Here is a 25,365-nt window from a genome sequence, read left to right as displayed (position 1 = left end):
ATGGCCAAAATTAAATTCGCTGTTTCCCATATTTATTCCTCCTATTGCATGCCCAATATTTATTAATAAATTGATCATTTCGTCAGCTCTGCTAGAACCTCAGAGCCATCTTGTATGCCATCCTCTCCCTCACCCACCGCCCAGGCAATTCATTCCATCCTGGGGATTCCACCTGTGTCAGACTCTCTTCTGCTCTTTCCATTGGCTCCCCACTGAGTCCAGACCAGCCACATCTCTCTCCTGGACTGTGAAATGGGTCTCCTAGCTGAGACTCCACGCTCCTCTCCTCAGTTAATGCTCCCTCGCACTGCCGCGGAACTGCCTTTCTAAACACAAAATCTCATGCTGGTGCTCCTTTGGTGAAGAAAAAAATTCCAATTGTCATTTTTCAGCTAGGTTGGGTTGTGTACCTTTATTTGAAAATCTTTTCCTAAATGGAATTATGTGATCTGTTGCAAATCGAGTCTCCAAGCACCATCCTGGCTTCCTCCTTAACATCAGGGAGATCAGCCCTAAATCACCCATTCTTCGTGCAGCAAAAGCTCTCCCAAGTCATTAGTTTCTTTGGCTTGTACATAGTAGGCATTAACCAAATGTTTACTCAATGTTGAATTGATTTGCTTCTGTATAAATTGTTTTGATGACAGTTGATGCCAGCAACCTGGGCCTGATCAAAATGATTAACTAATAACTCTGCCTCAACGAATGTATATTTATTTAACCCCCCAAAGCTACAGTAGAACATCTAATGGACTCTCTTAGAGGCGAGAGTCGATGCATTTCTAGAGTCCACCCCCTCCTTTATAAGAGTCGAGGCACTAATCCTTAGGTCTGACAGCCCCCTCCCTTGGGAACAGGGCTCCTACCAGGGGACTGGCCTGCTATCTGAGCTCAGAGCTCTTCTCTGGCTTGAAAGTGTGAAGCCTCCCCATTTTGTTTAAGTAGTCCTTCTTATGCTTTGTCTTGTTTCATTTGTGTTACATATTCTGCACCAAAGTTCCCTCAGTAGTCGCAATGACAATTTGGTTCACGTGTAGGTTTGTGTGTTGTTCTTGTGTTGTGTCTGAGATCCAGAAAACGGTTGTCATCGTCCATCCAGATATCCTTCAGTAGTGGGAAAAAATTCCTTTATGTACAGCCAGCGTGAAGCTTAGGATATTCCCAAATGCTAATAATTGTTAATATTTACTAAGAACAATTAAGGAATGTATGCTAGAACTTGAAAAATGTCTTACATTTTTATTCATCTTGTAAGCAACCAACATACTTTCCTTTGAAACAGTAGAGACCATACCCTTTTAGTCTAACAAGATATGAAAGGATAATTGTAAAAAAAATGTCAAAGATAGTGAAATGGAATAACACTGCAGAACACGTTTTGCCAAAACAAATTAAAGTGGAGATTTATAATTCCAGCATAAAGCCCCTTTGTATGATCAAAGAAAGCATCATCTGTACCACTAAGTTCTATGTCTAACATAATTTTGTTGAAGAGGAGGCAGGCACGAGATGAACTGATAAGCGGTTTGCTCACAAATGCATAATAGCTGTAGTGAGGACTTCTGGTTTCAGGCAACGTGATTCTGTAAGTGAACATTTAGCCTTTAACACAGTGTTTTAACAATCCCTTTATAAGCCAATGGGAAAAAAGAGAAGTATCTATAGCTTCCCAGACATTTGGTACCTAATATATTGGAGAATACCAGAAGTGAACTAGGTGTTTTATGCCCTGCCATTTATTATCTGATACCTTTAAAGACTGGATGCCCTTGCCAGTTGTATATTGTAGCAAGTGTCTCAATCAGCAGACTGCTAGCCTCTCCCATGCCCCTTTTCCATGAAAGAGCAACCATTCCATTTCATTTTCTGCTAGGAGGTTTTACCTCCTAGCCCCCAACAAGCTAACTCCATTTTAGTTTCTTTGGAAAAAGATACAAATGAGTCTTGTGAAAATGTGTTTAAATGCAGCCGTCAAGCCATCAGCATCAATAGAAAGTGAGCTGCTCCCAGTGCCATGCGCCCAGCGCCCATGACAGACAAGGGCTTGCATTCACGTCCCCGCTTTATGTAAATGCTGCCACACTGGTCACCCAGGACATGCTCAGTTAATGCTTTCACGGTCAGACTCCCAGGTGGCCTGTCACTTATTTTTGTAAGTTTGATCCGGTAGCACTACAAAAGCAGTAGAGTCATTGGTATAAAGTAGAAGTAACAGAATCCAAAAATAAGAAAGATTCCCCCAAGTAGACAGGGTCAATCAACAATAGAAGGAGGTAGGTTTCTAATGCCGGTCTTAATAATGCAACTGTGTTCAGGTTGCATTAAACTGGTTTTCCCTTCTCAATAATTAGCAAATGAAGAAAAACAGCTCATTGACATCCTAACAGAAAGTTTTAATCTGTTAACTTTATGAGCAATGACTCATTAGTAACCTATTAGGAGCCAAAAAACTTGCCTAAATATAAGTGGAATTTCCAGTGAAGGTATAAACAGTCTTCAACTAAACTCGGAGTCCCAAACCTCTGCATGGACATTTATTCTTCAGAGCACAGTCATGGAGGTGGGACCCATCCAGCAATGGTCTGCCGTGAGCCAGCTGTTTCAATGTAAGCTTTCTAAAGCTAAAATTCAGATTAAGGAACAATCTGGTTGATGCAAAGAGTTGCGGGAGACTCAAGTGTTCAGACGGGCCCCCCAGGAAGGCACTTGGGCTCTTGAGCAAAGAGCCCAAAGCACTGAAGTAATTCTGAAGGTTAACTACGTGTCTGAAAATTATCTAAAGGCCCCGCAGAGCAACACAAGGGACTTTGAAAGAATGTGCTTTCTTATGAAATCTGAATTTCTTTTCTTAGAGAAAGTAAAATGATCTATTTTCTACTTTTAGTCTGATTGGACTTCAAAGGTCAAAAGTATTAGCAAGAATACAAGTTACTGAGAACAAACTGCTCCCTCAGTTTAAGAACCTCAGCAAAATCCGTGTCAGAGGCGGGACCTAGAATTCGGCAAAAGCGTGGGGTTCTTTGTCTTCTGCACAGTCCCTTTCTCAGACGCCCACATCTCTTAGTTCTACCTCTCCCCCCCTGCCAGGTGCCCCTTCCACTCCCCACGTCCTTTCCCAGCCCTGGCTCAGATCCCTGGGTCTCCCCATCTAGATGGCCATGTCCCCACTCTGTCCTGCCCTCTGCCCTTGGCTGCTCTCTGTGCCATCATGTGTGGGAAGTCACTTCCTGTCTTTGGCCTGAGGCCGCTCCTCTCTGGAGTGGAGGCACTCAGGTCCTTCAGAAGGTTTCTCTCAGCATTAGGATTTATGAGTCTGTCCGTCGGCTATGAGACCTGTGATTCCACCTTCTCCTCTCAGACGGGCATTCTGGGCTCCATTCATTCTTGATGACTCCTCTGTGGCCTGCACTCCACACTTTGCTCTCACTCTGTCCAGCGACAGAAGGCCGCCTTCTCCCCACTCCCACCTCCAACCACAAAACCCTCTGTGCTTGGAGGCTGTTCTCAGGTGACCCCTTCTCCTATCCGACGACATTTCCACCCATCTCTTTTCCTCTAAACCAACGTGACACTTCATCATTGTCTCCCTTATGAAATGTACATTCTGTCTTGCCTATGTTAGGCTTGTCCTGTACCCCAAAGTAGACTGTAAGCTTCTTGAAGACTATGTCTCTCTCCTCTCTCTACGTATCTCCTCCTAAACCAGCAGTGCCTTCAAGGCAGTAAGCACTGAGGGAGTATTTGTTGAATTGGTTTCATTTAATTCAGTTTTTAACTGAATCAAGCAAAGGGTGTCACAAGCTTGCTTTTATAACTAAAGAAAGCACAGTTGTGCAGCTGTCGACGGTCTCTGGGGCTTGCAGGGAGTACACAGGGAGAGTCCTCAGAAGCCAGCTGACTGTTGGTCAAACCAGGTGCAAGTTGGGAAACATTCTATCGTGAATGAGGAAAATAAAATGCTCAGTGGAAAAGAATACCAACATTCTTGCAAGTGAATCTTAAAGTATTATTTTTACAAAGAAAACAAGGATTATTTCTGTTCCCTTGTTGACTAGTTTGTATGTTCTTCCTACAGATACTTTCAGAAAAAGACCTATTGTTTGTTTTTCTCCATGCTGACACAGTATCCATTGTTTATAACTGTAATCATAGCACACATAGTTGAAAATGTGGGATTGGGGACAAGCTGTATTTCCCCCTCTGGTTCTTTAGACAGTGAATGCTGTGTTCTTTATCTCTTATCACAGCTCTTTTGTCAAACATTGAATGATTATTTTCCCCAGACAAATTTGTAGTTTGTTATCAACCGTAAAAATGTCTTTTTTTGCCTTGTTTTGAAACATTTAAACTTCGGTATGTATGTCTCAAGATGGGCGTGAATTAAGATGTTCATTTCATTTCAAATACTTTTTTATTACAGTATATAAAGCTAGATCTCTCCAGCATGTATGGCTTATAAGGAGCTATATTGAGATTTGATGAAAATGTATTTTATTTTAGTGTGTTTGTACCTTTTTAGGAAAATGGTTATGCCTGTCGGTTCCCAGGTCAGGTGTGTTGGGAACATTTGTCAAGAGGTAGACAGGTGCAAACATCTGTAACTTTGTGCAGCAGGTGTGGCTGTCCCTAGATTTCCTGCTGCACAAACGATCTGACACACTTCTTCACTCCTGGGATCCTCATTTTCCAAATGCCCAAGACGACTTTCTATTCTGTAATTCACAAACCTGATCCCAAAGCCTGGGAGAAAGAAAAAAAATCTTTTTTTTCACATAATCAAGAGGAGCTCTTTGTCTTTCCTAGTTTAAAAACTTACAGTGTTGCTTGATATGACATTTGAAGGCTTTAATTCAAATGAATACTTATAACAAAGAAATAAAATATATTTCCAGCACATTTGGCATGTAACTTTGGGGCAATTTAAAAATATTCATTTTTTAAGTTGGTGGTGGAATCTACAAAAAGTCTTAATGTGCCGCTTTATATTTTTATGAATATCAAATTATAGCATATATTATGCTGCTCTAGCCATTTCCACAAAGCTTCACTTAGATTGAGGGGATAAAAAACGATTGTCAGTCTTTCAGATGCCTAGAGGAAAACGCTCCCATTTTGTTCTCTATTTGTTTACGAGGACTGATTTGAACTTTTGAGACAATGTGAGGAGTCAAGGTCGAAGTCCATACTTTTCCCTTTTTCAACTTGGATTGCTCTAAATTCTCATACAAAGTATGGAAAACTATTAACAAGGCAGTTCTCCCCAGGGATTCTGAGACAGACAATGCTTAGGAATCTAGATATTGTGCCCAAAACGTGCAAAATGAAGTTGTCCCTGAGAACCAGAAGGAAAACTCCAAAGAGAGATGCGGACGCATGGGTTTTTGGCTGAGGAATTTCAGTTTTTTACTTTGTATTATTTAATTTGATGACTTTTCCTCAAAGATAATTTTTAAAAATTGTACCAGCACATCATATTTTGAAAGCATTCCTACAATATTTCAAATTAAAATGTATTTTAAATGTTGTGCGTATTCTAAACATGTTCGAAAAAATCAGAGACTTTCTCAAATCCACTTTGGATTAGCAGACTGTTTCTTTTTTTTTTTTTTTAAACATCTTTATTGGAGTATAATTGCTTTACAATGTTGTGTTAGTTTCTGCTGTATAACAAAGTGAATCAGATATATGTATACATATATCCCCATATCTCCTCCCTCTTGCGTCTCCCTCCCACCCTCCCTATCCCACCCCTCTAGGTGGACACAAAGCACGGAGCTGATCTCCCTGTGCTATGCGGCGGCTTCCCACTAGCTATCTATTTTACATTGGTAGTGTATATATGTCCATACCACTCTCTCACTTCATCCCAGCTTACCCTTCCCCCTCTCCGTGTCCTCAAGTCCATTCTCTACGTCTGCATCTTTATTCCTGTCCTGCCCCTAGGTTCATCAGTACCATTTTTTTTTTTTAAGATTCCATATATATATATGTTAGCATACGGTATTTGTTTTTCTCTTTCTGACTTAACTTCACTCTGTATGACAGACTCTAGGTCCATCCACCTCACTACAAATAACTCAATTTCGTTTCTTTATGGCTGAATAATACTCCATTGTATGTATGTAGCAGACTGTTTCTTAATAGTAGTCAGATTGGACAACAAATAAGGCCACCTGCAGTTGGGATTCTGCCTCCAGCTTCACTTTCCCTTAAGGTGTCAGATTAGTCTTCTTTCTGTATAGAGAGATTCCATGGTTGGCGTCCATAGCGGGCTGTGTTTTTACCTTTGGTGTCCCAGAACTTGGGTTTTTAGTATCTAGCTCTCTCTCCCTCTCTTCTTCCCTCCCTCCCTTCATGTCTTTGTCTTTATCTCAGTCTTTCTTTCCCGCAGCAGGGCCCCCAGGGACTCCCAGACACCTCCAGGCTGGTGGTTCTCCGGTTGTGAGGTGCCCTCAGCCACATGCTGCCTGCCCATCACGTGGTCATTGCTGCCGCTTGTTCTTTGGCCTGGACAGAGGGCAGCCTGAGTTTGCACAATGTTTGGTTGTCATAGAGGCATACCTATACCGAAGAGGCTGGTGGTTTTTTCTAGGCCATGTTTGCTTCACTCATCCAAATAGCCTATTTGTAAAGACATCAATGTCCAGGTAGTCTGGAGTTACTAAAATGAGTCATGGGAATTAAGATGCACATGCCTACTTGGCCACTGGCAATTAGCCTGACTATTCAGGATCAAGCACGCCCTGCCTCACTTTTAGTCTCCTTGTTCTTTACTCTGCTTCTCTCCTCTCTTTTTTACCTCCTTCATCCCTCCCTCCTCCCTCCATACCTACACTTCAATGGCATCAATGCACACTGTAGGCGTTGGAGATATTTCAAGTGTTTCTCCTCTACATTAGTGTCTGCTGGCTGCTGAGCCATGTCCCCACCGTGAGCCTTCTCTCCTGAGACTGGTCCTCTCCAACTCACGTCTTCATCTGGAGTCGACCTCCAGAGGGAGCCCACTCCTACTCCCCCTCAGCCCTCACCTTGTTCAAAATGAGGCCACGTTTCAAAGGTAACAATCAAAGCACAATAAAGACAGTATTCAGGGATACGTTGGTCCTCTCAACCCCACACAGGTGACTGAATGACATTTGATTGTTTTCATATTTCCCTATAATCAACTACAAGTTGTGTTGGCTAATTGTTGCTTTCCTTTGTAATTCCTTAAGTCTCAACATAATCTAGAAGCCATTCAATCCAAAGAGAGTGCTGCTAAAGAAAATTTTAACTACACACACCACTCTATCCACATTTCTGAGACTGTCCCTTGAGTTTGGTTGTACTTACGTTACAAATTTAACCACAAAATCTATCTAGACATGTGACCAATGAAGAAAGGCATTGAATGGCCCTCCTCTGCCCACCTTTCCGTGTCCTTACTACACAGTCTTTTCAATGCCATGAAACTTCCTTCTTCTGGTCCACAAAATATTTCCCCCCTATTTCCTGGAAGTACACTTTAGAAACAATTGTATGGTAAGCAGAAATAATAAGGGACTCCTATTATTACACCAGTGCTACATGTAGCTCAACAGCTGAGGAGAATTATTTTAAGAAAAACCTGACTATCAAAAACTCTGAGGCCTGCACTCCCTTCCCCCTGTTCTACTCTTCCCTTTGCCGCCATTTTGACCTTATTATATTTCTTTAAATGATAGAGACAGATGATAGATAGATAGATAGATAGATAGATAGATAGATAGATAGATTAGATAGATAGATAGATAGATAGATAGATAGATAGATAGATAGATAGATAGATAGACAGATAGATAGATATAGATAGGTGATAGGCAGGCATATAGATAGGCAGACAGATATTCAGACAGGTTGATAGATAGACAGAAAGGTGGTTTGGCAAATGGATAAAGGGTAGAAAATATAAATGGGAAAGATGAGGAAGGGAGAAAACTGAAGTAGATAAAAATAAATTGAATTTGTGGTTATTTTACTGAAACTTAAAAAAACTTGAACCTAAAATCATCAACAGTTTCCTTTCCACCAGAAAAAAGAAATACATATCTAATTAGTGGGTATTTAATCTTTTTCACAGTAAGAAACTTTTCCTTCAAACACAGTTATAACTGCTTTTCCATTAGTGCTAATCAATTCTCATCTATGTGAAAGTTTTTGGTGCTTTCAGCTGTACAAATCTATTTTGAAATCACCTTTGGCTATAAAGGAGAAAAAAATACCATCTGTAAATGCTTTTGTCTAGAGGTGTATCATCAAAATAGAGTTCCAGTCACCTCTGTCCTTATGAAACTGGTGGCTATTTTCTATTCTTATTTTAAATTTTTTCTCCTTATCTTCCATTTTAAGGGAGCGGTTCAGAGCAAGGGCTATCTTATCTTTCAAAGGAACATAGAACTAGCCACATCCAAATGAAATTAAAAAGAATAGCTCTCCAGTTCATGTGAGATGCACAAATCAAAAAACGCAAAGTTGTGGTGTCATATAAAGCATTTTGAAACTTACAATATACAGCCTAAGGATGTAAGACTGTATTATTATTGCAGAGGAAGAGGTTTCTAGATGTGGGTTTTCTGTACGACTTTCTCCTTTTCCATGCTAATACCTTGAGGGAAATTGGAATTAATGGAAAAATTTTTATCAAGTAATATACCTTCCTTATTGAAATAGCCATTTGAATCTGGTCTTTCAATGTAGCACATGTTTTAACCAAATGAGAGGAATTATTTATTCATGAAAATGATTTTCAGATTTTTAGTATAATTCACACTACCTGTTTTGATTGTGAAAAATGGTTTTTTGCTAGTATAGTGAGTCAAGATATCTCAGTAGTTAGAAAATATTATCTTCAGAGTTAGGTCATTCGTTAATCATTCATTCAAAACACAGTATCAAATACCCGGATGGTAATAAAAAAATAAATCCGAGCACCATCTTCACAGTGCTTAGCATGCACCAGGCACTTGCCGTGAGCGTCCTTCCTCTTTGCGCGTGTATTTATGTGATTTCTCGCATAATCTTCACAGCTCTATGAAGTGGATAGCAGTGTTATCCTCACTTTACAAAGGATGAAAGTGAGGCACAGAGATGCTAAGTAACTTGCCCAAGGTCACACATTGGGAATTGGAGCTAGGACACATCTCTAGGCAGTCTGGCGCCAGAGTCCCCGTTCCTAATCATTTTACTGTAGGAATTGTGTGTGCCTTGCTCACTAGCGAATCCCAGCATCCGCCACACTGTCTGGCAGTAAGAAGGGCTTAATAACCCTGTGTTGAAGGAATAAATAAATCCACGCCAATAATGTTAAATACCTTTGGTTCTGAGCGCTTAAAGAATAAGAGTGATGAGATGTCCCCTGGCCTCAACTAAATCGCAGTCTGATCCTGGCAGTTGGAACCAGCAATTCTAATTCACTGTCATCAGGCTTTCAACTGGAGCAAAGCCTCCAAAGCCGCATTCTAAGTGAAAAGCAGTATTGTGTTTCCATTCCTTCATGGTTCATTACAACCTTATAATGGAAATGATGAGGAAACTGAGGCATCGAGCAATTAAAGATCTAGGTCATGGTCACACAGGGAGAAAGTGGCAGGTCCAAGATTCAAACCCAAGCAGTGTAGCCCGAAAGGCCTCACCTTGAACCGTCAAGCCTAGGGCCGCTCTGGCACCTAACACCATCTTGGGGAAGAGGAGTACGGTGTGGGGAGTGAGGGGATAAAGAACGTGGCCAGACTGAAACGTCACTGCGGAAGGACGCAGGAGGTGCAGTTCTTGTCCCCTGAACTCCTCCCAGAACTCATCTCCTCTTTGGCCCCCGAGCTGGTCACTGTTCCGTGTGATTCTTCAGCTTGTCATGTACGTTCATACGTGTATATACGTGTATTCACACACACAGATATATAGACATATCTATACACACATATAAAGTTAGGGATACATATGGATTAGAGGTAACATATATCTATATTACTATATTCCTGTATATAGTAATATTTATACATTTCAAATGTTATTAAGTGGCATTACGGTATGTGCATCTTTCTGAGAGACTTGCCTAAGAACACAAAACATTTGGCCATTAAAGAATAGATAATGACAATGATCATTTTTTAACATTAATATGTTATCAGAGATGTTGATGCTTGGAAGAGCAGAAAGAGAAGAAATTTGCATTGATAAAGACTAAGAACCAGAGGAATCTTCTACTCATCTGCCTCTGTTTCCAGTTCTGAGTCTGCATATAATTTTTATTTTTAAAAAATGGAAAAAAAATGAGACTATTTTTTTTTCTACTGTGGAGAAGGAAAAGTCCTAGGCCTGCTACTTCCCTAGAACCTCTGACATCACCTGAGAAGGGAGTTTCTCTCCCAGAGCAAAACCATATACTGGGGCAGAGGCACCTGCTCAGGATGAGACCCCCCAGGACTCGCACATGCACCTGTCCGCGTGTCCACGTGATGTGTGACCCCGTGATCTATAGTGTTTGCTTGACCTCACTCTAAGGCAAATAGCATTAACCTTGGACTTGAAACGCCAAGGGTATGAATGTGGGCACGTGTCACATACTTCCCAGTTCATGCATACTTTCCGAACAACACACAGCCATGAGTAGGAGAGGGAAAAGGATTGAATTTCATGAGCAGCATTCCAGATGTATTGATAGAACTGCAGCAAGAGTCTTTTCTCTAAGCAACGTCAAATTTTAACCTTTTAGTGCTCAAAGTGAGGACACCTGATAATAATAATGGATAAACCAATGACAACTAAACCTCCATGGTTTTAACATTCTTTTATGATCCTTGTTTTGAATAGCTCTTTAATAGGATGGCCAACCATCCCAGTTTGCTCAGGACTGAGAAGTTTCCCAGGACACAGGCCTTTCATGGCTAAACTTGGGGTGGATGGTCCCCCTGTTCTTATATTTCATTGCCCTGGGATGCCCTTCTTCACCTGCTCTCCTGAGCGAGCTGACACCCGGAAACTGGCCCACTCCCAGCTCCCAGAACCCAGGGTCTGGGATGGATTGGCGGAATGTGGGCCCCGCCTCTCAGCAGTGTCCTGTCCTCTGGGTTCTCTCTGGACATTTCTAACCCTCCTGTAAGCAGGCTTTCATATGTTTTGTAGAGTATGCGTTTTCTAGAAATGATATTTATTATTTCTTACCTTATAATTTGTAAATAATTATAAGGAAAGTTAAAGAGACAAAAGCGTATGGGAAGATACTTTTAAAGCAGCATTAAGAAACTATGAATACTTTAATAAAATTAGTGAAAACTTTTAATTTACAAAAAGGGTTTTTCACAAACTCATTTTCCACTTCGTTAGAGTACATATATTTTATTAATTCTTAGTAGTACATGGAAATTTTAAAAGGAGTCAGGAAATCTAGACTATCGATAGTTTCACAACTGGGTCTTTCTTAGTCCTATGGTCTACAGACATTCATTTATGTCCCAATCTCTTAAAGAAATGGAATTGTAGAGGATACAGTGGAGTAGAACCCCCCTCAGCCCCTTGTTGGGAGCTGCATGGGGGTCTAGCTGTGTAGGGAGGCTCTCCTCTTGACCTTCGGGCCTGGGGTGGAATTAGGCCACTCAGCTTACTAACTCCTTTCTTTTTTTTTTTAATAACTGCATCCAACAGGGCAGTTTACTCAGCCCTTGAGAGGTGGGGTGTTTTTTTTGTGTTTTTTTTTTTAATTTATTTATTTATTTATTTTTATTTTTATTTATAGCTGTGTTGGGTCTTTGTTTCTGTGCAAGGGCTTTCTCTAGTTGCGGCAAGTGGGGGCCACTCTTCATCGCAGTGCGCAGGCCTCTCATTATCGCGGCCTCTCTGGAGCACAGGCTCCAGACGCGCAGGCTCAGTAATTGTGGCTCATGGGCCTAGTTGCTCCGCGGCATGTAAGATCTTCCCAGACCAGGGCTCAAACCTGTGTCCCCTGCATTGGCAGGCAGATTCTCAACCACTGCGCCACCAGGGAAGCCCACTAACTCCTTTCTTGTCCACCTCCTTCCCCAGTTCAACTCAACAAGCATTTACTGGCGGCTACAGGTCCTTGGGGAGACAGGAACAAGCCAAGGCCTCACACTCGGGCACAGTGCCTGAGCTTGAGGGGCCCACTTGCCAGCCTCAGCCCTATCATGCCACCTGTGTAACCTGGGACCAGTTAATCTATCTGTTCTGTTTTCACATTTGCAAGATGGAATGTTAACCTACCTCGAGGGGCTCTACAGGGGTCAAATGTCTGCAAAGGCGCCTATGGATCCAAATCATGTTACATCTGTTCGTCGCCATTTCTACCCTTTTCTAATTAAGGAGCCTCTGGCTCACTGGGGGAGGCAGATGTGCCTACGAAGCTACGCAGAGGGCAAGGCAGAAGCACTGGAGTCTGGCGGTAACTGGGAGTCCTAACTGGGAGGCTTCCCGGAGGTGGGCTTAAGGCTGGACTTCGCGGGACAGGAAGGGTTGGAATAGCCGGCAGAGGGAAAGGCGTCCAGGCGGAGGGAACGAACATCGTGAGCAGACGTGGGGGTTTCAGCCGGCCTGCGAGGAGGCTCGGGACGCAGCTGGACGGGAGGGTCTGTAGCTCAGAAGACGGGCGTGGACGAGGGATACGGTGAGGAGCGCCGTCCCCGTGGACCCCACGCCAGGGCGCAGGTGGGAGGTGCGGAGAGGAGAGAAGGGGGAGGCAGGAGCTCCGAGTGCCCACTGCCTGACAGTTAGACATCACTAGGAACTAAGGAACAAAAATTAAGTCTGGCTGCACGGGCAGCCTCACGCAGGGTGTGATAGGAGTCCCTCTCCAGCCCCAACGCGCTGCCATTTACGTTCTCCACTGCTGTTAAAAAGCTATACAAATATATATGTATAGATGTGTATGTACATTATAGATTCAGAGTTTCATTCCTATGTTTTCCCACATTCTGCCAGCAGTAATAGAACAAGTTACATAAATTGCCACCAACTGTCAAATTTTCAGAATTCTCCGTTCTCAGAGTTCAAAGAGAAGTAGTTGTAATGATGGTTTTCGTATTGAAATGAGAAAGAGTAAGCTAAGCTAACCTAGAGAGGCTTCTAGCAAGTAAAGCTTGGATTGACTCCCAGCCTGCAATTTAAGCAATTCATATCAAAAAATGAAATACAAATATGCAACTTTGCCTAAACCTCATGAATAAGTGAGAAAAAGCCTCAGTAAGTACTTTTGTCTGGGGCTGTGAATAAAGAATCCTAAAGGAGTGGTTAAGAGGCCAGGATCCCAAATCCGACTGCGAGAGTTCATCCATGGGCACCTTTTCATCTCTAGTCTGTTTGATGGGCTGTGGAGTGAAATCTCCAAAAGGAAGAATCTGGGGAGTCACGAAGTCTTGGGGTGCCCACGGGGATAAGCGCCTTCTGATACCTGTTTGCCGCAACTGGGAGCCCCAGAGTGGGTGGGTAATTGTCATTCCTCGTCTCCCTCCGCCCCTCCCTCCTGCCCACCCAGGATTGTCACTCGCTCAAAACCAGCTGATTAAACAATTTGAGATGAAGGAAACACCCTCACTGTGGATCAAACGCATCTTTTCCGAAGATTTATTTTGATGAGGAAAGAAACTTTGTTTGCCTCAGGTCTTTGGTTGATGCTTTTCCTCCTGCAGTTCATTAGCTCATATGACAACTGTTTCAGTGTCCATCGCACTTCCAGGGCCTAAAGGAAAAGTTAGTTCTGCTCCTTCTGAAACCGTAGGACGATCGCGGCAGACTCTGGGCTTACGAATATACTTGTGTCACCAACTTGACAGAAAGGGCCGCAGGCGGTATACCAACACTGCTGTGGTCCTGGAGCTTCATAAGACTAATTATTTTGAAAATAAAATGAAGAAAAGTTACCGCCCATTAGGTGCTGCGTGTAAGAGCTCTTCCTAGTTAATGCAGGTCGCTGCAAAGGACGGGGTGCACGCCTTCTGCAGTGCTCCCCAGTCGTATTGGGATGCAGTTGTTTGCGGCATTTCATACCTGAGTGAGGTGTGATCATGTTTTAATTAGTCCCTGTAAGGTGAAAATAGACTGCATGTGCAAATAGTTCAAAACAAATGTCTGGGGCTTCCCTGGTGGCGCAGTGGTTGAGAATCTGCCTGCCAATGCAGGGGACATGGGTTCGAGCCCTGGTCTGGGAAGATCCCACATGCCGCGGAGCAACTGGGCCTGTGAGCCACAACTACTGAGCCTGTGCGTCTGGAGCCTGTGCTCCGCAACAAGAGAGGCCGTGACAGTGAGAGGCCCGCGCACCGCAATGAAGAGTGGCCCCCGCTTGCCGCAACTAGAAGAAAGCCCTCGCACAGAAACGAAGACCCAACACAGCCATAAATAAATAAATAAATAAGTTAAAAAAAAAAAGTCTGTGTTCATGATAAATAGTGATTTCTAAGAAAAATGATGATTAAGTTTTAAACGAACTAAAATTATGGAGTGATATCTAATTTGAATTCTGTGATAGCTTGGGGAGTTTCTCATCCCTAAAGGGTAGTTTCGTCTTCGTGGTTTCATTCATAGGCACTCGGGAGCACAGGCAATACTGTGTTTGCATGTATTTGTAAAAAGTTGTGAGGTAGGACTGTTAACATTAGGTTGGCCTCAAGATAATTATCCTCCAGAAGAATTTATATATTTTAATAGGTAATTGATTATTGGGGTTTCAAGTTCTTTTATTATAAATTCTGATCCACCTTTGTGTTATCATAGTATTCAATTTTCTCTAAGATTATATGTATCAATACAAAAATTCTCATCTTTTCCCCTTGGATTAACATTTTCTGCATGTGCATTTTTTTATATGTATAGGTGAAAATGTTGACAGAGATGAAATTACCCCATCTGTGAACCACACCCTCTTTTCTTCTTCCTTACCCCTACCAATCACATGGGGGACACTAGGAACCTGGGGCAGTAATGCATGAAACATCTAGGAACTAGGAGATACTGAACCAGGTAATAGGAAGATCCTAAAGCCAAGAAACCGTGGCAGGCTATTAGTAGCTTAAAAAGGAGGAAGTAGAAGATTATTAACATGCCAAAGAGGAGGAGAGAAAAGAGGGATGGAGGGATTTATAAAGAGGAGGGATATATAAGGAAAACACAATGTTTTTTCAGACCCTTGAAGAGGTGTATAATTGGGGAAATGTACCAAAGGAAAAAGTTATGTTTTTGCTGTCCCTTAAGTTTTCCAAAAAGAAGCTATGTCACAAGTAATTTCAAATCCGGATCTGGTTGAATGCCTATGTAGAGAAAGAAATGCAAAATAAATTCTTAACTTAGGAAGTTACATTGAGAGAAGGTGCTAATATCTGCTTTTGTTATTTCCGATTTGTGAAATGTCACACATTTTTTTTTTAACTAATGTTATGCATTTTCAGTTTACTGTCAGCTCGTTTTGGTTTGTGTCAAATGTTTCTCCAGGATTTTATGTTTTTCTTTCACAAATTGTAAATATTTGTCAACGTATCAATGTTCTGACTGTTTAAAAAAAAAAAAAAGCTTTGTAAAAAGTGAGAAATTTCTTTAAATGAAAAAAATTTTTTACCAACGTAAGAACACACATTTCCTATAATCTATTGTCTAAATAGTATTTATCGCCTACTAAGAAAGCAGGTTGTCCTTTTAAAAAAGTATTCTGTGCTCTTATCCTTTTATTTATAATTTAGAATATGGTTAATCTCTCAGCTGAAATGAAAAGAATGACCACTGCCTATTGTCTTTGCCAGATGAAACAGGTGATGCCCAGGGTTTCAAAAAATCTGAAAACAACAAATGTTCAATGAGCAAAGAAATGAATGTGTAAGGCCTAAAATTTGCAACATGTGAATAAACCTCAAGAAATACTAAAATCCATTGTCATTCTGGAAGAAAATCCTTTGTTTACATTTTTGCTCATTGTATATCTGACACTTCCTCTAAATTCAACTCCCTTCTGTTTACACATCGAAGCAATCACATAGAAGCCCAGTTATACATTTTTTTCTTATTTTCTGACTCCCCACTACCTAATGCATAGATGGTAGCCTGATCCATTTTTGTATTAGATTAAAATGCATGCAACTAATTTTTCTACAAAATTAAAATATAAGACTGTCAGGATCCGTAACTGTCTCCTTGAAGAAGGTGGAATAACCTAGTACCCATAATCTTATTTTTGCAATAAAATTATGAATCATTGTTCACAAATATTCGGTGCAATAGAATACCAAGTGAGACTTGACTGTCTTAGAAAAGGCAAGCCTCTCAATCTGTGGATACCATATGGATGTCGCTGAGAAGGAGTTGGGACTTGGGCTGCAAAGCTGTCAGGCATTGGAGAGCATATGGAAGTGGCCTGTTTGGGGCCACAGACTGTCGATGGTGCTTCCTTTTCTCTTCACAGCTGTGTAACATATTGCCACTGTCTACATAGCATAACTTAATAGCCAATTTGAATTCCATTGTAGTTAAACTGGGGTTATCCTGATCATGAGCTAGCTTATATTGCATAATTTAGTCCAAAGTTTATTTCTGCTTTATTTACTCAATAAAGCAAATACTCTAAAGAATTGAAATAACTTCTATTCATAGGCTATTTCTGAGCTTTTTTTTTTTTTTCTTTTCTAATCTTTTCTTTTCCTAAGGCATAATATGGTCCATTCCATCAAGACAGGATGAAGGTGATGGTGATAGCGGTGGTTTTTCACAGTATATAAATTAAAAAAAGAAAACAGCAGAGATCAAAACTGAAGCTAAATGTTTCTTTTTAAAAAGAATGTTAGAAAGACAGATATCATATGATATCAATTATATGTGGAATCTAAAAAAATGATACAAATGAAATTATTTACAAAACAGAAAGACTCACAGACTTAGAAAACAAACTTAGGGTTGCCAAAGGGGACAGGTGGGGGGAGGGATAATTAGGAGTTTGGTATTAACATATACACACTACTATAAGTAGAATAGATAATCAACAAGGACCTACTGTATAGCACAGGGAACTCTACTCAGTACTCTGTAATAACCTATATGGGAAAAGAATCTGAAAAAGAATAGATATATGTATATGTACAACTAAATCACTTTGCTGTATACCTGAAACTAACACATTGTAAATCAACTATACTCCAATATAAAATAAAAATTTAAAAATAAAATTAAAATGTTGGAAAACCAAAAATAAATAAATTTTTAAAAGTATCTATTTATATAAAAAATAAAATAAAATAAATTTAGCTTCAAAAAATAAAAATAAATAAATAAAATAAAAAATAAAAAGAATGTTAGAGTATGTTAAAAATTAGAATCTTCTCTATATTAATTAATAAGTTGGGTCAAAAAACAAACAAATCATACATTTTATTTAGCTAATTTTGGCATGCTGTTGGCTTCTAAACTGTTTGGGCTGATCATACCCTTGGATTTCATCTTTTTGATATAGATTCCTAGGTTTTTATTGCATTGACTCCCAAAAAGAATACTACACTATTACCTATAATCCAAAAAATATATATATCCTCTTCGTGTGGAATAAAACATGAACTAATTTGGAGAAAGAAACAGTTCTAGACATGTATTTCATTAATATAAATACCCACCTCACACTGTGTGAACTAGCACCTCTTAGAATTGATGTTACAATGTTAGTAGGAGAAAAAGAAGAAAAATCACCTTTCTATTAAAAATATTTTTCTAATGTTAAACTAGTAAGCAGAAAAGCATCTTAGCTAATGTGAGAGGACATTTTTCTCCTAATTTATTACAATTTTCCCCTTTTGTACTACACTTCCTTTAAAAGATCTAATAAGAGTGGCGAGGCAAGCTGTATTTGAGAGTAGCTACAAATAGAAGCACAAGTCAAAGTAATCTATAGCCTAGCGCTCAAATTCATTTACTAAATAAGGTTGTGAGCAATATTAGGTACATTTTTCTGACACCTTTCCCTGTTGACAAGGAGCTGGGTATACGTAGTAAAGGAAGTACACAGAGAACTATTGTTAGCATTTATCAGCAAATGTGATGAGTGGCCCTGAAATAGAGCATCTTATCAGTATTAATGTGACAACCACCTCACTGTGAAAGTGGAACTTTGAGAGGAACCAGAAGATGGATTTTGGTGGGCAAGGTTGAAAGTAGTTGTAAGTTGACGTAGCATTTTGTATTTCATTAATCAATTCCTAAATCTTTAATAAAACAACAAAAAAAGAACTACAGTGAGTGGTTGGGTATAAAGTAGAGGTTGAATGGTACAAACAACAAATAACTGTTAATATTGACAGGTTATGGTACAGGGATTACCTAATTTCACAGATGAGGATAGCACAAAATGAGACAACTACTACATGATGTTTATTCTAAAGGAATATTATGACTTTACTGAGTTTTTTAATTTCCTTCATATTGATTTTTTTCATAATGTGTGAAATAAACATGGCTAAACCTAGTTAACACTTGAACAAGGCTCCAATACATTCAAACTATAATTTGATATGAAGCATATGACACAAAGGAAATATTGTATTTTAAATTAACAACTGAAAACTGTCTGAGGCTATTTCATATGTGTAAAAAACATAAACCTTCACATTCGTTATTTTTCTTGAAAAAGCCACTGTGACTCAGCAGTAAACCAAGTCTTAGACAGTCTGTTAAAATGAACACTCCATTCCACAACCAATGCATGCAGTCCTTGGTCCAAGCCACCTAAAATTCTCTAAGAACATCAGACTGTTTCTGTTGGGAGACCTGTTCTCGGCCAGATGCTTTGTTAATGTAACTACTGGCAATGTCTCCACTGTGAAATGTGCTTGTGACGCCCATGAGTCATAGCTTATTCTTCCATATTAAAAAAAAAATACTATTAAAGATAACAGAGCAGTCAGATGAGTAAACAGACAATTATGATGAGACTGTAAAGGAAGGCCAGCATAATGTATTAATTTGCTGTTCTTAATGGACTTTATCTGGGACCCATATATATTTCTTCTCAAGTATTTATAGAAGAACTATTGAAGAAGTTTAAATATTTTTATACCAAAGTCCTATTCATTGCATAATGCACAATATCATTCTAGAATGTAATATAATGCCAAGTACTCAGTGGTCTACAATAACTATTGAACATGAGGACGGAAAATATCCATTGAAGAGTCTTCATTAAAAATATCTCCACCAAGAATAAAGGAGAGACCACCAGAGCCCTAGACATGGCCTTGGAAGGTCTGGCCCCCAATTGAGTGAATCCATTTCTGAAGGCTGAGGGCAGTAAACTCTAAGCATTAGTTTCCCTGTCTGCAACACGTAGATGAAATCTACTGCAGAGGTATGTTGAGGGGATTAAATTGGTTAGTGTATATTAAAGTAGCCATTAAATGACTGGAGTCAAGAGTAGACTCTCAGTGAAATATGTATCTGTTGCTTTACTTATGCTGAGTATAAAACAATATCAGTTCATGGTGCACACAGTTTGTTATACTGAGGGTCACAACCCTGAATTTTTAAAAAGGAATTTCCTCCTTAGAATAATGCCAAGTGTAGAACATATTAAATAAGAAACAGCAGGCTGTTTAAGTCAGTGAGCCATGTCTGGGGGGAAAAGAAGGTGTTTCATTTCAGGAGTCCAAATGCTAACCCTGTCACCTCTTCTGACCCTGGGCAGTTCTATGCCTTATTTAATCAGACTGTACACAGCCCTAAAGCTGCTTACGATGTAACAATGTCTTCCTTCAAGTAACACTGACTTAATAAAAGTCTTTATTACTTCACTGGAGCCTTATTTGATGATACTAAGTTTTTTCTCTTAGGCTTGCATGATAGGTTCTAATCGCAGACCTTTCTCTCTTTAAAAAAATCCCTTTGGCTGTTAACAGTGTCATTATGACAGCAACACTTAAAGCTGACCTTTTTGTGACAGAGTTAGAAATTCTCCTCCAGGCAATGTGGTGATCCTGAAATGCTTATGTGCAAATTGTGCGACCACCTCACCTTTTGCAGGAACATTTTGTAATCCTGTTTGTACTATTCTACTATCGTTGGTTTAATGAAAACATTAATGCTTGGTTTCAGTAATATTTTCCACATAGTAGAGTCCATTTTATAGATTAGATGAACAGACACCTAAGGTCAATCTAAATAATTGTTTTAAAACTTACCACAATGATCAAAATGTTTTTCCTTATCCTATCCACCAGTAACACAGATATGTAAGGCTTACATTCGCAGGTAACTTTTATTCATGAGAATTTACACTTTTACCATATTTGATTGATTATTTTCATAACTTAAATCTAGGCATTATGTCTATATAATGGAACTTTAAAAAAAAAGTCTTTGGACAAGAACAAATTTGCCGTGATTTTCAGTATTTAAATCCGTTGCACGTAATAAAATAACTCATGAAAACATTTTGCTTAATATGGCTATCTATTACAATAAAAGGTGGCTTCCTAGTTCCTTCCCCCAAAAAACAGTTACTATGTATTATGAGCAGTTGAAATGGTTGAGCCTCTTGGTTTTGCAGTCCTCTCAAGTTTGGCTGGGAAATAGGGAAATAAGCAAACAGGAGCTGCAGGACGAGAGAGTATTTCCTCTTCCAATGATTCGGTCCGAGCCGCTAGGTAAGGCCCGGCAGAGTCAGCGTCCACCCGCTCTGGGAGGAGCCATGGTCCGGAGAGAGGCGTCAGGGCCTGAGAAGAGTGGGAAGGACACCCACATGGTGGGAAACAACGCCAATGGCCCTGCGAAGGGGATTGGAACACAGAGTGACAAGAAGGGCATCGTGCCAAAGGAGTAGTGGGGTGCAGGGCAAGGGTGGCAGTGGAGACTGGTTACATGCCGGGATGGAGCAAATAAATAAATACAAAAAGGGCAATGGGAGCAGAGGAAGCTAAAAAAGTGGAAAGATAGACAATTAGAATGGACTATGTGCTGTTGGATTAGATTTAGAGATATTGGTGTGAACTCAGATTTTTCAACATACGTCAAGATAGCTATAGAAATAAATGTGGTTGTAGCGATGTGTGTGTGCGCCTATAGCACTGGTCACTGAGAGGCCTGGGAGTAGCGGCACTGCAAAAGCAGTGAGCACAACTAGTACCTAGATTTTGGATTTTAAACACCGGTTTCCCCCAAAAGGAAGCAGTGCTCCTTAGAGTAATGGCTGGAGTAACGGCTGATTCCAGGACTAAGGCAGGGAAAGTACAAGATGAGCAATAAAGAGAGCTAAGTAAGAAAGAAAGAGAGAGAGAGAGAGAGAGAGAAGGAAGGAGGGAGGAACAAAGAGAGGGAAGGAGGGAGAAAGAAACAGAAAAAAGAGCTTAAGGAAAAATGGAACATGTGCAAGGGACCCAGATGCCTGCTTGAAAGGGCCCTCACTTGCCAACCTAGGAACAAACAGAGCATCAAAATAAATAATGGTATTAAAATGAAGTATAGCCCAATGGGAAAAAACAGGAATTAATGAATCTATACTAATATACATAAATATGTGAATAAAAGTTTGACAAGGATCTGTATTTTACATAATCTCAAGAATCTCCCCACAAAATACCATCAATTGCAAAGAGAAGAAGAGTAACTTTACCATGGAGATGCTTGGCAGGCACTGCCTTAATCAAAGTTAACATGACCCTAAGGGGACAAATCAAAGTCATATGCCACCTGATAGAAGGCAGTGTGGTAGCCTTGCCAAAATGTAAAGTCTGAATCTAATCATTAGGAAATATTAGACAAACCCAAATTGAGGAACATTTTACAAAGTAGCTCGTCTGTAATCTTTATAAATGTCAAGGTCATGAACATCAAGGAAAACCGAAGAACTGTTCCAGGCTGAAGGAGAATAAGGAGACATCAAAATTAAATACAATGTGTGATTCTGGATTGGATCATTTGTTATAAGGAATGTCATTGGGACAACTGGAAACATTTAAATGGAGTTGAGGATTAGATGGTATTAATGTTTCAAGGTAGTTTCCTGATTTCGGTGCATTATTGTGGTTATGTAGGAGAATGTTCTTGTTTAGGAACATACACTAAAATATCAATATTTGGGGATATTTCTTTTGTGGTGAGTGGGGTTGAGTATCTCTTCATATGATTACTGGCCACGTGTATTTATTTTCTTATAGAGTCCCTATTTACACTCTGCTCATTTTTTAAAATTGTTTTGGTTGTCTCTTATTGATAGGTATGAGCTTTTTGTAAATTAAGGAAATTAGCCCTTTGTCAGTTATATGCATTGCAAATATCCACACTTCAAGTTTACAGATAAATTCACTCATCCTTTCTTCTAGAACATTAAGGGGGTTTGCTTAGTTTTGTTTTTACATTTAAATCTTTGTTCTACCTGGAATGTATGTGGATGTAAACAAAGAGATTAAGACCCAGCTGTGTGTTTTTTCAAACAGTAAGTCAATTGACCCAACATCATATAAAAGATAGCCTCTCTTTTCTTCACCTTTGAAACACAGCCTTTATCACAATCTATAAATTCCCACCTTATTTCGATCTAATTTTGGGCTCAATTCATTTCTTAACTCTTACCTCTTGAGTACTAACCTGTTTTCATTACTAAAGCTTAGTAATATGTTTAATAGAGCCCTGCCCTCTCTTTGCTCTGTCCAGTACAGTAGCAACTCACTATACTGAGTCCTTGAAATGTGGCTTGTGTGACTGGGAGTGGAATTTTTAATTTTTGTATTTTAATTAATTTATATTTCAGAAAGTCCCTTGTGGCTACTGGCTACCATATTGGATGGCCAAGTTTTAATATTGTATAAGTCTAGTCCTGAGTTACTAACCTTCTTTCCGGAATTTGCTAGGCTATTCTCACATGTTTATTTTCCCTTATTTTTTTCCTCTCATAAGAAAACTAGATTTTCTGGTTGTCCAGAAAAAGTCACATTAAATTTATAAAACATTTCAAGTAGAATTGTTACACTTAGGGTATTATATCATCAAGCCTTCCTTTTAAGTCCTTCAGCGGAGTTTTAAAGTTTTCTTTATATAATATTTAAGTTCTCAGTTAAGTCATTCATAGGTGTTTTCTCTTATTTTGTTTGGTTGTTTTGTTTTGTTTTGTTCTGTTTCATTTGTTTGCTTTCTTCCATTTCTTTTACTGTATTTTCTCATTGATAATTATTTATACATAGTACACTTGTTGTATGTATATTTGTAATCTGATGGAATTATCTTATTTATAATAGTTTTGGGGTGGTTTGCTTTGTATTTTCTGGTTAATAATCATAAAATTTGCAAATGGTAGCAATAACTCTTTCTTCCAATATTTATACTTTTTATTTATTTCTCTCATTTAACATCATTGGCTACTGTTTCAATAACAGTTTTTAACAGTTGTAGCAACGGTCAGCATCCTTGTCTTGTTTCAGATTCTTAATAGGAATATGTTTAGTGTTTTATCTTTAAACTGAATGCTCGCTTAAGAAAGAAACTATCAATTCTTACCTTACTAACAGTTTTTAACATCAGACATGGATGTTGATGTTTTCAAAATGCCTCGTTTGGTATCTCCTATATAATTTATATTATTTCCCTCCTTTAACCTTTAATATACTACTATAAATTGATTAGACCCATTTATAATTTTCTTATTGTTCCACCCATACATTCAGGAAATAAATACCACTTAGTTGAGACGTATTTTTCTTTCAGTGAACTGCTATACCTCTTTAATAATTACTTTAAGATTTTGTAATATTTTGAATAATTATCTAATTGAGAGCTATTTCTATCAAGGTTTTTTTGAATTTCATTTTATTTTTTTATACAGAAGATTCTTATTAGTCATCAGTTTTACACACATCAGTGTATACATGTCAATCCCAATCACCCAATTCATCACACCACCACCATCATCCCCCCAACCGCTTTCACCCCTTGGTGTCCATACGTTTGTTCTCTACACCTGTGTCTCAATTTCTGCCCTGCAAACCGGTTCATCTGTACCATTTTTCTAGGTTCCACATATATGTGTTAATATAAGGTATTTGTTTTTCTCTTTCTGACTTACTTCACTCTTTATGACAGTCTCTAGATCCATCCACGTCTCAACAAATGACCCAATTTCGTTCTTTTTTATGACTGAGTAATATTCCATTGTATATATGTACCACAACTTCTTTATCCATTCGTCTGTTGATGGGCATCTAGGTTGCTTCCATGGCCTGGCTATTGTAAATAGTGCTGCAATGAACATTGGGCTGCATGTGTCTCTTTGAATTATAGTTTTCTCTGGGTATATGCCCAGTAGTGGGATTGCTGGATCACATGGCAACTCTATTGTTAGCTTTTTAAGGAATCTCCATACTGTTTTCCATAGTGGCCGAACCAATTTACATTCCCACCAACAGTGTTAGAGGGTTCCCTTTTCTCCTCACCCTCTCTAGAATTTGTTATTTGTAGACTTTTTAATGATGGCCATTTTGAGTGGTGTGAGGTGGTACCTAATTGTAGTTTTGATTTGCATTTCTCTAATAATTATCAATGTTGAGCATCTTTTCATGTGCCCATTAGCTGCCCAGATGATGACTTTAATCTGTGTCTGAAACATATTGAATAGACAATGCTGCTGGTGGTTGATGCATTTTCTTCAAGCAGACCAGTCTTAAAAGCAAAAAGGAGAGAAAGTGCTGAAAGTGGACCCAGGAGAGTGCCTGGTGCAGAGTGGAAGCTCCACACTTGCTGGATTAACTAATTAACTCAAACTCAGGATTGCAGCCAGTTTATGACAAAAGGATTACCATAGCACACCTAGTCTATGAAAACATAGTGTGATTAGTAAACCATTTTTATACCAAAGATTTCCTTTTTATGGAAAAAGCACAATCATGTATTTAAAAAGTTTGGATATGCTGGAGAAATAAAGGAACCAAAGTAAAAGGACATAATTATTTTTATAAAATTTCCCCAAATAAAAATTTCAACTGAAAAAATTTTTTAAATCTCTTTAAATTAGAATAAATATGGATTGGAATAATTCTCTAGGAAAGTGGCCTCCATTTAAACATGCTAAAAATAAATCATATAGGCCATGGAATGTGTCTGTTATTTTTTTCATTCTACTTGCCTTGAAATTTAATATCTATTCAAATACTCAAAACTATAAAACACAGTCTGAAATAAGATTTTCAAATGGGTAATTCGCTTTCTCCCTGGAACGTAAACAAGGGGGAAGGGGATTACTAATTCTGAGAAAGCTGACTCTTCATTTGGTGTTTTGTTTATTAAAATATTAAATCTCACCACACTAAAAGTGCTAAATTTTATGTCTCAATTTAAAAGTGTTTGCAAAACCCTTTTTAAACACTGATTTTTCTGCTTCTTGGAGCACTCGGA

At 39.2% G+C, this 25,365-nt stretch overlaps 1 protein-coding gene across 1 annotated transcript in view; it reads left to right on the top strand.

The window, feature by feature from the left end:
* PACRG (parkin coregulated) overlaps positions 1–25,365 on the top strand; it is a 519,387-nt gene that overhangs the window by 409,641 nt on the left and 84,381 nt on the right. The window lies entirely within an intron of this gene.

This window comes from Balaenoptera musculus, chromosome 12 (genome assembly GCF_009873245.2).
Source record: "Balaenoptera musculus isolate JJ_BM4_2016_0621 chromosome 12, mBalMus1.pri.v3, whole genome shotgun sequence".
Lineage (NCBI taxonomy): Eukaryota > Metazoa > Chordata > Mammalia > Artiodactyla > Balaenopteridae > Balaenoptera > Balaenoptera musculus.
The sequence above is the reverse complement of the archived record's forward strand: the minus strand, read 5'-3'. Positions and strand labels throughout refer to the sequence as shown.